Raw genomic sequence first — 15025 nt, forward strand, 5'->3', positions numbered from 1 at the left:
CCATCACTTGAGTGATGCTATTTTTTAGTATACCTAACTAGGGCAACAGAGAAGGCACTGGCACCCCACTCCAGTACTCTTGCCTGGAGAGTCCCATGGACGGAGGAGCCTGGTGGGCTCCAGTCCACAGGGTCACTAAGAGTAGGGCACGACTGAGCGACTTCACTTTCACTTTTCATTTTCATGCACTGGAGAAGGAAATGGCAACCCACTCCAGTGTTCTTGCCTGGAGAATCCCAGGGACAGAGGAGCCTAGTGGGCTGCCGTCTATGGGGTCGCACAGAGTCGGACACGGCTGAAGTGACTTAGCAGCAGCAGCAGCAGCAACTGGGGCAAGATACCCGTGTAGAAGACAGATACCTCAAACATACTTGTTAATGGGAATTCAGCATAGCACCTAGGAGTGCAGCCTGGAGTCTCATGACCTGAGCTTGAATCCAGCCATGGATCCACTTTCCAACCATGTGGCTTTATATGAGTTACCTGTTCTGCCTCAGTCTTCTCCTGTGAGAAGCGGGGTTATAGCAGTATCTACTGCCTCTAGATAAATTGATGTTTGCTAAATTCTTGGATGCATGCTTGGGCACAGTGCTCTGAAATACCTGTTATGCTCATGTTTGTCATTTTGTTGAAAATTTGGGGCATTTGTTCCTCTCCACATGGCCTCCACTTAGGACGCATAGTGAAGTTGATCTCCCAGCTGAGGGTTTAAGGTGGGGTAAGACCTCACATACAATACTTTTTTGGCCAAAATAAAGTATTTCTTTTAACTGGGAACTTTGCATGCCCATTGCTGTGGGGTTCAGTACTGTGGGGATAAATGGGAACACAAAGCAGGATTCCCCTCCTCAAAGACTCTGCGGTCCAACTGGACAAATGTGACTGTCGGGCCTCAAGTGGAGCTGGAGGGCAGACAGGTGACATGTGGGAGGCCTTCCAGAGATGGAGGCACGTAAGGCAGCTGGCCTGGGTGGCCAAACCAGGCTCCTGGAAGGATGATCTGAGTTTGGAAACAGGGTGCAGACTTGCGGGATGGAGGTGGTAAGGTGACAGGGAGTTGGGCGGTGGAGGCGGGGATGAAGCGTGTTGGGGGGCTCGGAGGGGGCGGGTGGGAATCTGGGGGACGGGCTCGGCTCGGTGAGGAAGCAGCGAGGGCAGGCCCAGGCCGAGGGCAAACCGCACAGTGAGCGCAGACGGCACCGGGAAGTCAAGCGAGAGAGGCCAGACTGCGGAGGTCTTCACAGAGCAGGCAAATGAGTGCTTAGACTTGGTTGACTAGAGAAAAGGAAGTGAGAAGGAGCTCTCTGCAGGCTCTCTGCGAGCTTGGCAGCTGTGTCTCCCGAGGCCCTTCCCGCCACAGCAGCGTCCCCACTCCGGGCCCTGCGCATCCTCCAGTGACGAAGACGAGCTGGAGGCATTAGGCTTTTCCCCCGACGTGAGTTACCAACCACCACAGACCCCAGGAACACTTTTCCGTTTTAGGAAAGGCCGTGGTGGCTTGCTTGGAGGTGGTGAGGCTGCTGTCTCTACTTTTTTACGTCTGAAATCTCGACTAGGACGCAGAGAGACAGGGTGGTGTTTACTCAGGTGAATGCTCGTCGTCCTGCGTCTTCCTGGGCTTTGCTCAGAGCTCCGTGATCATCTGCTCATGCGAAGGAAGTTTACTGGCCCGTCTGCCCCGCTCTTGCCTCCTCCGGTCTTGTCTTTGCTCTTGTTGGAAGCTGTGTTTTGTTTCCTCCTCATGGGCCCATTCCAGCCTTGAGTGAGGAGCAGGCGGTCCCCGGCAGCTCATCTGTATCATCGCTCGGTGCCTGTGAAGTGGAGGGAAATAAACAGCACGTGGGAGGGGGAGTCTGTGTTCTAAGAACTGCTTTGGTTTACACATCTATAGATACACTCACCCAGCACTGCGGGTCACATGGACTGGCTGGTGAAGCTGAGCATGAGTCACTTGTAAATTACTCATAGAGAAAGAAATATGTTTCTAAAAGCCAAGCACCGTTGGCTTACACATGAAGCCGGGGGAGTGAACAGGCAGCCTCATAAAGCACTCAGGCCTCCCGTGACAGCTGGCGTGCACGGTGCATCTGGTGGGAAGAGTGAGTCTCTGGGCCTGAGAGCTCGCTGCCCTGTGCCGGAGCTGCGGCTGAGCATCTCCGCCGGCGGGACCCCCGCGCAGGAGCAGGGCTGCTTGGGATCGCTCCCACCTTTAGCCAGTCTTTCTCATACAGGCTCACTTTGGCGCAACAACTCCTCAATGTGTTTAAGACTGTTGTTGTCGTCGTTGTGGACCATTTTTAACGTCTTTATTGAACTGGTTGCAATTCTTCTGTTTTATGTTTGGGGTTTTGGCTTTGAGGCACCTGTTCTCTCTGACCAGGGATGGAACCCGCACCCCTTGCTTTGGAGGGTGAAGTCTTCATCCCTGGACCACCAGGGAAGTCCCAAGAACGCATGTATATCTACACATATGGCTTGGAGGATGAGTACTCGAGATGTTGTGATGGCCTCTGCTGAACATCAGTATGAATCTGCCACGGGCACACCGGTGTCCCCTCCCTCCTAAAGCCCCTCCCAGCCCCCTCCCCACCAGTCCCTCCAGGCTGTCACCGAGCACCGGTGAGAACTCTTGATTGAGGCCTTCAGTAAGATAGTCAGATGGTGGAGACCAAGCATCTGAGCCTGAAATATGGAGAAGTGTGTCAGTTGGACAAGAGGTCAGGTCTGGAGGGGCCAAGGAAAGGAGGTCTGTGAGGGTCTTGGAGGACAGGAACCTCAGGAGAGCCGTGAAGGAGAAGGAATTCCATCCCAAGCAAGGTGGAAAAACCATCTGAGCAAAAAGAGCGCTTCAGGGACAAAGGCTGCCCCTTCATTGGATCCGTTGGGAGTCTCAACTTTTTTGACACACGCAAAAAATAGAGAAGACGAGAGAACAATCACCAAGGGAGGCCAAGGCACTGCTTGCTAAATTAGCCCAAAGGAGGGATTTCACCAAATGCAAATTGAACAAAGAACAATATGTGTGACTCAAAATATCCGTTATGCTCTTAATGTGAGAGGGTGTGAGGCAGGGAGGTGACCTTTGAAAGGTTTTAAAGTTGTAAACTTTTGTAACCACATTGTTTTGATTGCTGGAAGATTTAAGAAAGGATTACCTCCAGGTACCATTTTGGAAAAGTGATTTAGAAAAAAAAAAAAAAACCACCTGCTTTCTACATAGTATGTTGGGACTTTTTTTAACTCTGTTTTTGCTTTGAAGAGGTCCGATTCAAATGTCCATGAAGCAGCTCCGCCCTTCATGAGAAACGAGACTGGAGGTGCGGCTCCTGCTTTGTCTGGTCTTCTGCCCCTGGCCTCTCTGCCAGAATTCGGGTTCAGTGGGTCGGGGCACCCCTCCATGCTCCCCAAAGGAAGTGCCTTTGGCCTTGTTTCTTCTCCCGGCCCCGCCCCGCCAGGAGGGCTGCATCCTCGAGAAACAGTCTCTGTCCCTCACCCTGAATTGGTGACTCCGGGCCAGACATTCCCCTGAAGGCTCCTCGGAAGTTTGGGAAACAGGAAATGTGGAGAAAATGTCTAATTTGCCCAGTCATGTGAACTCCTCTTTCGATGTTGCAATAGAATTTTGGAAAAGAGTGCTCAGAGCCGTGGTCGCACCCTCCCTGTCAGAGAGTCTCTGCTCCTTTGAGAATATGGTCGATTTGACTATCCCGCCTCAACTTCCCTCTTTCTAAACACGTTAAGCCCGATGCCTGAAGAACAGAACCAGAAAAGAGACGTTCTGGGCCTCCAGTGGCATGGTCAGGTCGCCAGCAGGGCTGCTGAGAGGGGCCCACGTGCTGTCGTCCCTGAAAAGTCCCTTGGCATCTCTTACAAACGCCCATCCCTGCCAGCGTGTCCGTGCAGGCTCACGTCGCGTCTCCGGAACCTTCACAAGCTATGTCTGCAGTAAATGATTGATGATGAGGCTGGCTTCCCACACATTTGGCTCTGATCATCTCCATGCTGAAACATTCAGATGCAAATAATTTTCAAACTGAAATGGCTTCAAGGGATCTTTCCGGGAGGATGGAAAAGCGTCCATATCTTCAGAGGGGAGTGGCTTCCGCTTTTAGTCCAGATCCATCCAACTGTATACACACACACAAATGTTCGTTTTTCTATAGGTAAATTATACCTCCAGGAAAATGTTTAAGATTAATAAAGTGGCTTGGGTGTGGAAAAAATAAAAAGTGGACATGATGTAAATGACTCCACTGAAAGGGATTTCAAAAACAGTAAGAGCTGGCCAGTAGAAAACTAAGAACTATACGTGGGCAGTCTCCCCACCCCACCCCACCGCCCCGTGCGGGAAATCTTTGCAAGGTGAGCAGGTTCAGCCCAGCTCGTAGAAACTACAGCTGGTTATGTGCATGCATCTGTGTTTTCATATGTGGTTTGTTATCTTGATGTCCATTTTTGTTTGGCTTATTTCCCTATTCAATTGGATTTTTTTTCTTCTATTTCCTGAATCTGACTCCCCCACAGTACCAGATATCCCAGGCCTTATGGAAAACAAGTGCCCAATAAATGTCCCTCATCCCCTGGGACGGTGTCTCTCCCCACGCTCTGGAACAATCTACTGAAATGAGCCAGTGCATGTTGGCCTCCAATGCTTGTGTAAAAATGGAAAGTGAAAGGAGAAACATATACACTTGCAGTTTTCAGAAAATTCCCAGCTATGTCAGTTTCTGAAAAAAAAAAAAAAAAGAATCCATTTCAGAACTTTTACTTGGGGAAACTATTTTTGCCCCATAAGAAAAACAAAACATGTGCTCAGTAAGTAGTGATATTTATTTAAAAGTAAGAAAACAGCGTTCACGACTCTGAATGAATGTGGGTGAGGGGCAAAGCTTCCCTTTGCTTTCTCTCTCTCTCCTCTCCTCTTTATGGCCGCTCAGAAGAACAGGTGTGGAAATTCCCACACGTGTCAACTCTGCCCGTTTACACGTTTGTATACGGAGTTTCATGTGTTTTTTTTTCCTTCTGACAAGTCAGTGTTTTTGTCATCATCTCATCTTGAAACTAGAGAGGAAGGGAATGGAAGAGCGAATTGCTAATATGAGAGGCTTCTGGAAATTCCCCTTTTATGGTACATGAGTCTTTCTTAAGAATAGTTCTCTTTCAGTTGTGTTTTTGTGATTTTGGTGAAAATCACTTGCCCAGCCCTACCTCTGTTTTGTTTAAGTCTGACTTGATCCCAGCTCTCTTTAGTTTATTTTCCTCACCTCTCTTTAGAATCAGGGGCTGGAGAAGGCGGGGCAGAGGATAACTTGATTTTCACTGCTTGGGAGAAAAGAACCCAACTGAGGTACTTAAAAAAAAAAAAAAATCACCTGAGTATAAATCTATCTTCACATGATCTTAGATCATGGATTCATCCAGTATCTTATAACCTGAATGACTCATGACTGCCCGGATGGTGACGAGCAGCTTTATAAAACACTCCTGGCATCTTGCGTGTTAATGAAGACTGATTGGTTTCAGTTACAACCTGGTTGTAGGTAAGCTGACCGACCTGTTTCCAAGTCAGTACAATACAAGGTGATTCTCAAGCAAAAAAGCTTTTTTCCCACATCGCTTCAGAGGATGCCTTCTTGAAGATGGGTGTGGGTCTTGGACCCTGGGGCTAGAAGCCGGTGTGCCTGCAGGTGGAAGGGCCCCTGGAGGGAGGAACAGATCTCACTGTCCCCTGAGTGGCTGGCAGACCGCCGGGGAGGCGGGGGCTTGAGGGCCCCCGTGGTGAGCGGACTGAGGCCTGGAATGTAGGAGAGTGTGTGACAGCCAGTCCAAGGCCTGGGCTACCGGGAATATGCTAATTAGCAAGATGCCTGCGAGGGCCGGGTCACCGGGCGGCCAGGTAAACAGTATCGGGTTATTTCTGCGTTGGCAGAGGGAGGCAGTGGCTAAGTGCCTTCTGTCCAGTTGTTCTCGGCAGTTACTTATTAATTGCACCTCAAGGCACTACTAGGGTAGACTAGAAAACGCTCCTCCAGGAACCCTCTGCCCTCCTTCCCCCAGCGTCCTCATGACCCGCTCCTGCAGCGTGGGCACCAGGGGCACCTCTACCTGGGCACCTTTCTGAGGACAGCTAGCCTCCTAGGGCCCTGGGGGGCCACAGCCTGCTCCCACCCCAATCCCAGGACCCCTGGACTCCAGGCCAGGTGAGGTGAGACCCGGTCAGAGCTTTTCTTATGAAATCTCTTGACTTCTGAGTTTCTTTTTCCTGCTACGTTGAGCCCCAAATATGTTTGTTTTCTTTCTAATTTTGGCTTTTGAAAGAAAAAAAGAATGGGTACAGTGTAAGTTTTCTCGTATCCAGATTGGAAATTCCCTGGTCACCCTGAAACCAGGCAGGTGCAGTTTGTATCTCTGTCAATAAACAGTGTGTACTTGGCCTGGACAACCTCTGGTGGCCTCCGTGGGCCCCGGGATGGGGTTCGAGAAGAGCCAAGCTTCCCTGCGTCAGAAGCTGGGCCTGCCTCTTGCTCTTCTTTTTTTCTTTTTGATCTTCTGATTGAGACCACATAGTGTTCTCTTCACGGTATTTTGATGACATATGACGTATAAACACAGGTGTGACCTTTACGCTGTACATGGTGTTACCATTATAATGAGTGAGAGAAGATACAGTCAGCTGAGTTCAAGGTGAAAGCCGGAAGCAGCCAGTACTAATTTTCACTGAAAACAGCATCGCAGAGCCAGGTCGGGGAGCCCCTCTGGGGGCTCTGTTCAGTTGCCTCTTGTGTTGTTTTATGGACCAACCCCACCCAGGTGAGGGGTTTCCATGGGATACGCCATCTCTCACAGTGCAGACATATCGGGTGACACTCACTCTGAGGCCCCCTTGCCCCCTGGGGCCAGCCTTCACATCATGAGGTGTCTGGTCCTGTCGTCCGTGCTGGCTGACGTCGCACTTCTCTGGGACTCCGTTTTCTTGCTTCCTTTGTCTTCTTCCTAACCCCAATTGACGACTTGGTTCCTTGGGGGGAAAGCCGTCAGAGCCACAATTAATGTGATTGTTTACTTGTGTGAAGGCTTTATTTATTAACAGCTTCAGGACTGTCTGCGAGACGGAGGGCGGCCTCCTGCTTGGGCTCACGTGAGTCGCCGCTGTGTCTTTTTCTCACCAAGCAGCCAGCGCAGGGAAGAAAAAATGAAGGAGAAGACGGCTGGCCGACCGTCAGGGTTCGCTCCTCCAGCCCTGAGCTGCCTCTGGGCAAGCGCTCTGACCCACGTCTCCGGGTGTCCAAGACATGGGGAGGTTAGGACTGCAGGGGAAGAGCCCCTCGCGGTTCTGAAACCCACGGGTCGGCAGTTCCTGAGCAGAAGGGGAGAGGGCCTCCCAGGCCTTGTTTCTCTTTCTGGACGTTCAGGCGGACGGGTGGAGCACAGGGGGCATTCTTGCAGCGTCAGGTCGGGCGAGGTGCAGGGGGACGCCCAGCCTGGCGTCTGGGGGAGCCCCCGGGGCTGGGCGGCAGGGCTTCCCGGAGGGCGAGCTGCCTCCCAGGGCCCAGTGGCAAGGTCGGCCGGTGTCTCTGTTGTCCCGAGGAGGCTGGGGCTTCTGGAGTCTAGTGCGTGAAGGCCAGGGGCTCTGCTGGAAATCCCGTCTCAGCACAGGTTTACCTGGAGTGGTCCACGCCCGCGGCCTTGTCGCGTTCTGTGAGCTGAAAGCGCTGGGCTGCTGTGAGTGGAAAAGTTACGTGCCGTCCCCTCGGCCCAAGGGACGAGCCCTCTGCTGCCCGAGGGCCTTGCCGTCCACTCCTCGTCCTCCCCTCTGTCCGCAGCCGCCCCCCAGCTAACTGCGTGAATGTTCACTGAGGCGCTCAGGGCAACAGGCTTCTGGGCCCCCTCGGGGAGACCCGCGGGCAGGCCGGGCAGGAGAACCGGAGGCCCGGCCGTGCTCAGCGCCCTTTCTCCGTCCCATCGGTGGTCCACACCAGGGCCTGGCAGGCCCCCGGTGGTGACCTCCGACCTGAGAGAGAAAGTGGGGGTGGGGGAGTTGAGGGCAGAAAAGAGAGGCTGTGACGAGCACTCCAGGGACGGAAAGGAGAGGGCTCCGCAGGCCCCGTGGGCGTCCTGCCCGCCGGCAGGCCCCCTGCCCGCCCTCTGCTCCCGCCGCGCCGACAGGGGGCAGCAGAGGCGCGGGCGCAGCGCCCCTCGGACGCCCCCGCCCGGCCCCGCTGCCGCCCGCCCGCAGGCCCGCCCCGCTCCCGCTCGCCGCCCGCGCCAGCCTGGCTGTGTGGCTTCCTGACCCATCTGACTCCATCAGCCTCGTGGGCGGCCTCTCAGCCTCTCCAGTGAGGGCGCCTCGCCGCTTCAGGCGGAGCGTCGGTCCCTCGAGGCGGGAGCTGTGCTCCGTCCCGTGGCCCCGGGCCGCAGGGCCCGGTTCAGCCCTCTCTGTGGGTGGCGCGGCCTGCCCTCCACGCCCCGTGCGAGGGACCCGCTGGGGAAAGCTGTCTCAGGGCCGCTCTCGCTCCAGCCCTGCGAGCCAGTGGCGCCATGCCTCGTCGCTGTAGATGAAGAAACGTGCTCAGAGGGATTGGACAGCTCAGGCAGAGTCTTGCAGCTACGACGTGGTGGACTCGGAAGTCCGCCTCAGCGCTCTAGACTCGACCACATTCCACGCGGGCCCAGCTCCAGAGTCCTGAGAGTCTTCGTGTGTCAAGAGTCCATCTTCCTGGAGCATGGCGCAGCCTTTACGGATTGAGCTGTTTGAATTGTCTTGATTCCAATTTATTTATTTATTCATCCCACAAATCCTTTCACAGCTTTTACCCAGCGCCAGGCGCCGTCGGAACCTGGTGAATAAGGGGAATGAGACGCAGGCCCTGCCCTCGGGGAGAGGAGGCACATGAGGGCTCACCAGGGGCGGTGATGGGCAGGATGCGAAGTGGGCACGGTAGGGAGGTGGTGGGGCTTGGTCAGGAAAGGCTTCGTAGAAGAGGTGGTGTTTGAGCAGTCTTTTTTTTTATTTTGCATCTTCTTCTAAAGAATTTTAATTGGGGAAGAGTTGCTTTACAATGTTGTGTTGGTTTCTGGTGTACACCAACGTGAATTGGCTGGAGCACACGCGTCCCTTCCCGCGTGCGCCTCCCTGCTGCGCTCGCGCGCCTCCCACCTCCCGGTTGCCGCAGAGCGCTGACCGCCTCCCCGTGTACGCAGCCGTTCCCCACCAGCGAGCTGTTGCACACACGGTAGCGTGTGCCTCTCGGTGCTGCTCCGCCAGTTCGCCCCAGCCTCCCCGTCCCCCGCGGGGCTCACCGGTCCATGCTCTGCGTCTGGGCCGAGTCCTGAGGAGCATGGAAATGCAGTGTGAGCCGGGGCCAGCTGAAAGGCCAGGCTTGGGGCTGCTGCTTCCAGCAGCATAGGGAGCTGAGGGGCGGACGGGCTCGCGGAGACGTGGGGCTGAGGGCGTCAGCGGCCCGCTCCCTGGGACGGGAAACCGCTCAGGGCCTGCGAAGGAGAGAAGGGTGCAGTTGTTCTGCTGTTTGAGGGGCGCTCCCTGGCAGCAGCGCCCGGAGCAGGCTGGAGGGACAAGGCGAGGCGGGGAGCACTGGAGCAATGCAGCAGGGCTGAGGGGTCAGCAGGGCTGAGGGGTCAGCAGGGCTGAGGGGTCAGCAGGGCTGGGCCGAGGAAGAGGAGGTGGCCTCGTGGCAGGCGGCGGTGGGCGGGAGCGGAGAGGGGGAAGAAGGTCACTTGCGGGCTTCTAGCCGGGCTATGGCTTCAGAGGAGCTGACAGGGTTTCTAAAGGCAGATGGAGGAAAGCTTAATGAGCTCCCTTTGGGGAGTGCTGGGCTTGAAGTCACTGAGATATGTGGATATATTTGATTCTAAATTAGGATTTACTTGGAAAAGACCCTGATGGGGAAAGATTGAAGGCAGGAGGAGAAGGAGATGACGAGCACGAGATGGTTGGATGGCATCACCGACGCAATGGACATTGGTTTGAGCAAACTCGGGGAGTTGGTGATGGACAGGGAGGCCTGGCGTGCTGCAGTCCATGGGGTCGCAAAGAGTCAGACACGACTGAGTGACTGAACAACAACAACTTAGGATTAGGGGCTCATAAGAAATTTGGGAGCCATCAGCCTACAAGCCTGTTAGCAAGGTTGTAGCTGACTTGTTAGGAAGGATGTGAGGCGTCAGCTCCTCGGGGAAGGTATGTGCCCATCTCCATAAATCTTGTGATATAGTATTGCGTTGTCTTTTGTCCCAAAACCAGACTTAGTCCCTAAACTCCAGTTGCCCAGAATTGGAAGGTTCAGGTGTGTGACGAAGGAGTGGTTTTCCTCCTTTTGGTACCAGTAAAAGTTACATGAATATCTCTAGCATACGTATTCAGGTTTCCTCCTTGCAGAGCCACTCATGATTTTTAAATATTGTCTTATGGAAGGTTCATCTACCCTTGACTGTGTCTGCTGTCTGTCCACCTCTGGACCTGCTGTTGACTTTTTGAAGTAGCTGGCTCTCATAGAATATTCCAGGTGGGGACCTCATGGCTTAGGAAAAATCAGAAGTTTTTTCTGTTGAGGTGGAAATCCCAGCTTGATGAGGACGGGCTAGCCCTTCTGCACTGAGGTCGGGAAGGCATAGCTGCTTCTGACTCCACAGCTCTTGCAGGCTTGGGTCTGATGGCTCAGAGGTATCGAGTCTAGTTTGAGTTGTTTTTTCAAGAACTTCCCTTGACTAATGATGCTAAGGGAATATTAATAAGATCCTCAAATCAAAAACTACAAATCCTGCAAAAAGAACTTTACCAGCTTCAAGCTTTCCACACAGCTTTTTTCATATTTGCATTTCCTATCACTTCTTTGAAAGAAGAGGAAAATTGAGATCTCTGACAGTTAAACAGAAAGATGAGGGGAGTAGAAGTATTCACAATGACCGATGGCAGTGCCTATGCTAAAATGCTTCACAGAAGTCGTTTATTCTGATGGCAACATCGAACTAGAGCCTTCTTTTCTGTATTTTATGAATTAAGACATGGAGGCTCTGAGATGTTGAAGATCTCATCTCCCAAGTTAGATTGAAGCATTCCGGGGGAAGAAAAGAGAACAACAAACTCATCCGACTCATTGACACGGCTGGGGGTTTGCAGAGTTGAGGTTGCAGCCCAGTTCTGCCTTCCTCTGACGCTTGTGCTCTGTCCTTAGCATCACGCCGCCTCCGGGGGCAAAGGGTGGAGCGCAGAATCAGAGGCCAAGTGAGATAGGTTTCCAGGTGGCAGAGTGACAGGCGGTGGGTCTCCTGCAGCTGGACTGGATGCCAGTTCCGAGCTAGCCTAGCTGTGGGCAGAACTGGCATCTCGTGGTATTGGATGAGAGCTGACATCCAGGCAGAACCATGTTCCATGGGTGTGCTAGCCTCCCGTACCCACGGCCAAAGGCACCATGGTCAGACTGTGTGTGCTCACTGCCTTCAGTCGCGTCCGACTCTTTGTGACCCCATGGACTTCAGCCCACTGGACTCCTCTGTCCATGGGATCCTCCCACAGAGAGAATCCCATGCCCTCCAGGGGATCTTCCTGACCCAAGGATTGGACCCATGTGCCCTATGTCTCCTGCATTGCAGGCGAATTCTTTACAGCTGAACCACCGGGGAAGCCCTCCATGGTCAGATAGGTAGGTAGAAAATACTGAAATTGAAAACTGATGAGGCATTTTCCCCTGATCACCTACCATCCTGATACAGTGGGTGTCCTAGAACTTCACCAGACCCACATAACTGTATCTTCCAATCACACACTGGATTCTACGGCCCTATTTTAAATGGACAACCAACAAGGACCTTCTGTAGAGCGCATGGAACTCTGCTCGATGTGAGGGGCAGCCTGGATGGGAGGGGAGTTTGGAGGAGAAGGGATACATGTACACGCATGGCTGAGTCCCTTCGCTGTTCACCTGAAACTGTCAAAACATGGTAATCAGTTATATCCCAAACAAAAGCTTTTTAAATTAAAAAAAAAATGTAGGTGCTGACAGTCGGCTTCTAAGTTACTACCTTTTGCCTCCTGGGAACACTTTTTACACTTTATCATTAACATTTAGGAGTAGCGCTCTATAAATAAGTTGGCCAGTTAGGTTGACAAAAGCTGGTGATACCAGTGCTAGGAGATTAAAGAAGAGATCTGGCCATCGGGATCCCTTCTGCCTTCACATGACTTGACAAGTAAAATCTCAGGCTTTTGGACTAACTTGGGGAAAGGTTTTGACGAATTAATGAAAAAATCTTTAATTTTAGAATTTCTTGAAAGAGGTGTGTTTTTAAACTTTCAAATACCTAGAATTGGGCACACAAAGTGTTGCCAAGTGGTAGGTCTGCTTAGCAAATAGTGACCACATCAAAACAGCAGGCTCGGTCTGGCGTGCTGTTTCTTCGCCCATAGCAGTTATATCTCTTTGGTGTCAAATGCATGTTTTTAAAAATCTTGAACAGTGTTTTCTCTTAGTTAGATAAACAAACTCCTTGCTGGCTATTTATAACTATTGGTTAGTGAGTCTCTCATAAGCCCCACCAGGCAGTTAGAACATGAAGTGGATGTTTTGCAGGTTGGCTGTGGAGCAAAGACCGCCTGTTTTGATCAGAGCCTCTGTATCGCCCAAAGTTCTGAATTAGTATTTCTCAGATTCTCGCCAAGAGCTCTGCTGCCAGCCGCCGTGGGTTGTATACACCGGGAGCAGTGACTGCGTCTCCTCCTAGCTGTGTGGGAGCCTGGCCTTGGGGATTCACCAGCGGGCCCATTTCACTCTGTTTTCCAGGTCGTTTATCCAAGGGCTCAAGGCACCACCGAAAACCTTCCTATCACAGACAGCCAGTGTTTGAGGGGCATTTGGTTTCAACTTGCTTGTGTTTGAACACTCATATTTATAATCATGCTAGTCTCTGAGGCACTCAGATCACATTAAGAGCTTTTTCTAAGGCTGCCAAGGAAATGAGCGTGTATCCACAGGGCTGGGAAGGAGGAGAACTTGGGTTGGGCCTCCAGAAATGGAACAGGCTGTGACGTCCATTTCAACGAGCCTTTCCAGGAGCTTTTTGTTTGGAAAGCCACGCGGCCAGGAGTTGCTCGTGGACACGGATCCCCTCCTCCACTCTCACGCAGGGCTCCCGCACCGAGGCCCCTGGGCCTGGATGGCCTGCAGACCCCGGCCCCTCCTCCGTGAGCCCGCTCAAGGGCCACATGGCCATGACACGCCTGCCCCAGGGCCGCTTTCTCACGCACCCCCTCCTGCCTTCCCGCACGCTTGTCTGCGACTGGCGGGGAGGAACGGCGCTTTTCCCCCAAGTCCACCTCAGAGCTGAGGTCCTACTGGCCTCCGAGCTGATGCCTGGGAAATCCTGTAGGACAGACGGGCAGGTGCTTGGGATGGCAGGGGGTGAGCCACAAGGGGAAGCAGCTTAGGGTCAGGACAGATACTGTCAGGGCGGGGAAGGGAATTTTGGGGGGAAGTCTGAACAGATGCATTTGACCCATCTACTAGGCTAATTTATAGAAAATGCACAAGAAGGGGGAAAATTCCCTTTGAGCAGCGAGCGAGGTGAAAGAGAAGCAGGGGGTGTCCCTCATCTCATTACAGAAGAGGAAACCGAGATGACTTCTCGAGTCGTTTATTGAAACCACCATGAGGGCTCAGTGTAGGCAGGTTGAAAAGAGGCCCATGTGCCTTCTCAGTGGAGACGTGGCTTAGGACTTTTTGAAGAATATTGCCTGTTCAATTAGAAGAATATGACAAGAGTCACCCAGTGGAGGTTGGAGAATTCATTTCCATTCTTGAAACCTTGGTAATGCCTTCCTAGGCAGCAAATTTTATGTTGCATTCCAGCATTCCTAGAACATTTACTGCCAGAAGTTTCAAGAAAACATGCTTACTAAGCTTCAGGGTTTTTAGGAATTCCATCTAGGTCTACTTGTTTATCCCTACGTGGAGACTGTTGGTGTATCAACCTAAAACACCTCACTAGAAGCCTGGGCAGAGCCTGGTTCTAGAATTTGTGCCAGGCTGTGGGGGTTCAGGAAAGGCTCAGTAGTGTAGTTTCATAGCTTGGGAAGACTGTGCCTTGAGACAAGCTAGATGGGAGCAAAGACATGCAAAGAGAAGGTGAAAGGATGGCACATTAAGAGATACAAGGGAAGGACAAAGAGTAGACGTACAGAGCAATAAAAGAAGAAACAGGAATTCCCTGGTTGCCCAGTGGTTAGGTGCTTTCGCTGCTCTGGGCCCATATTCAACCCCTGGTCAGAGAACTAACATCCTGCAAGTCATGTGGTACTGCCAAAAAAATAATAAAAAATAAAAGAAAAAATTCATTATAATGGGCAGTGGACAGAAAAGTGACGTCTCTATTTTCCTCTGAGCCTGCTAGACCCACCACTACTGCTAACAGATGAGGGCAGAGCGCGCTCTGTGGAATCCACTCTTGAAAAGGAGAGAACCCTTAGGAATCCTTCTACCAGACCTCTGTGTCTTCCATTTTCAGGTTGACTCCAGCCAAGTGGAGAAAAATCACATCTGGACAAAGGAAATTTATCTCCTCAAATCTAAAAGCCTTATGTCAAGAGAATCCTTACTACAGAAAAAGCTAGGGAGCTAAACACTGAATTTGATTCCAACCAAAAACTAGATAAAAGGTTAGAGATCAATATTATTCACGCCATCTCCTTCCATCCTCACTGCTAACCCTCGGCCAGGCCCCTCTAATAATAACAGTGTTATTTTTCATGCCTGAAAGGAAAATCAGAGATTCCATCAAGAAAAGGGCTTTTAAAGGAAGCCTGTGATATTGCAATATTATTTGGATTCTCCCTCTAAATAATGAATGATTCCAATTTCTCTTAGTATGGGTTGAGGGTGGCAGAATTAAATCTCGCTGGGTTAGAAATAAGTCAAAGCCCCGTGTCAGCCAACATTTATGATAGAAGTGAGCTTGATTTTTTTTCTCAATTGTTAAATGATGTCTCTTTTTCAAAGAGACAGAGCTGTTATAA

The 15025-nt window shown here is 51.9% G+C and overlaps 1 protein-coding gene across 1 annotated transcript in view; it reads left to right on the forward strand.

Annotated features, from left to right (window-relative positions):
• BCL2 (BCL2 apoptosis regulator) overlaps positions 1–15025 on the forward strand; it is a 195160-nt gene that overhangs the window by 154977 nt on the left and 25158 nt on the right. The gene's annotated exons all lie outside the window — the stretch shown is intronic.

Source organism: Bubalus bubalis, chromosome 22 (assembly GCF_019923935.1).
Source record: "Bubalus bubalis isolate 160015118507 breed Murrah chromosome 22, NDDB_SH_1, whole genome shotgun sequence".
NCBI classification, from domain to species: Eukaryota; Metazoa; Chordata; class Mammalia; order Artiodactyla; family Bovidae; genus Bubalus; species Bubalus bubalis.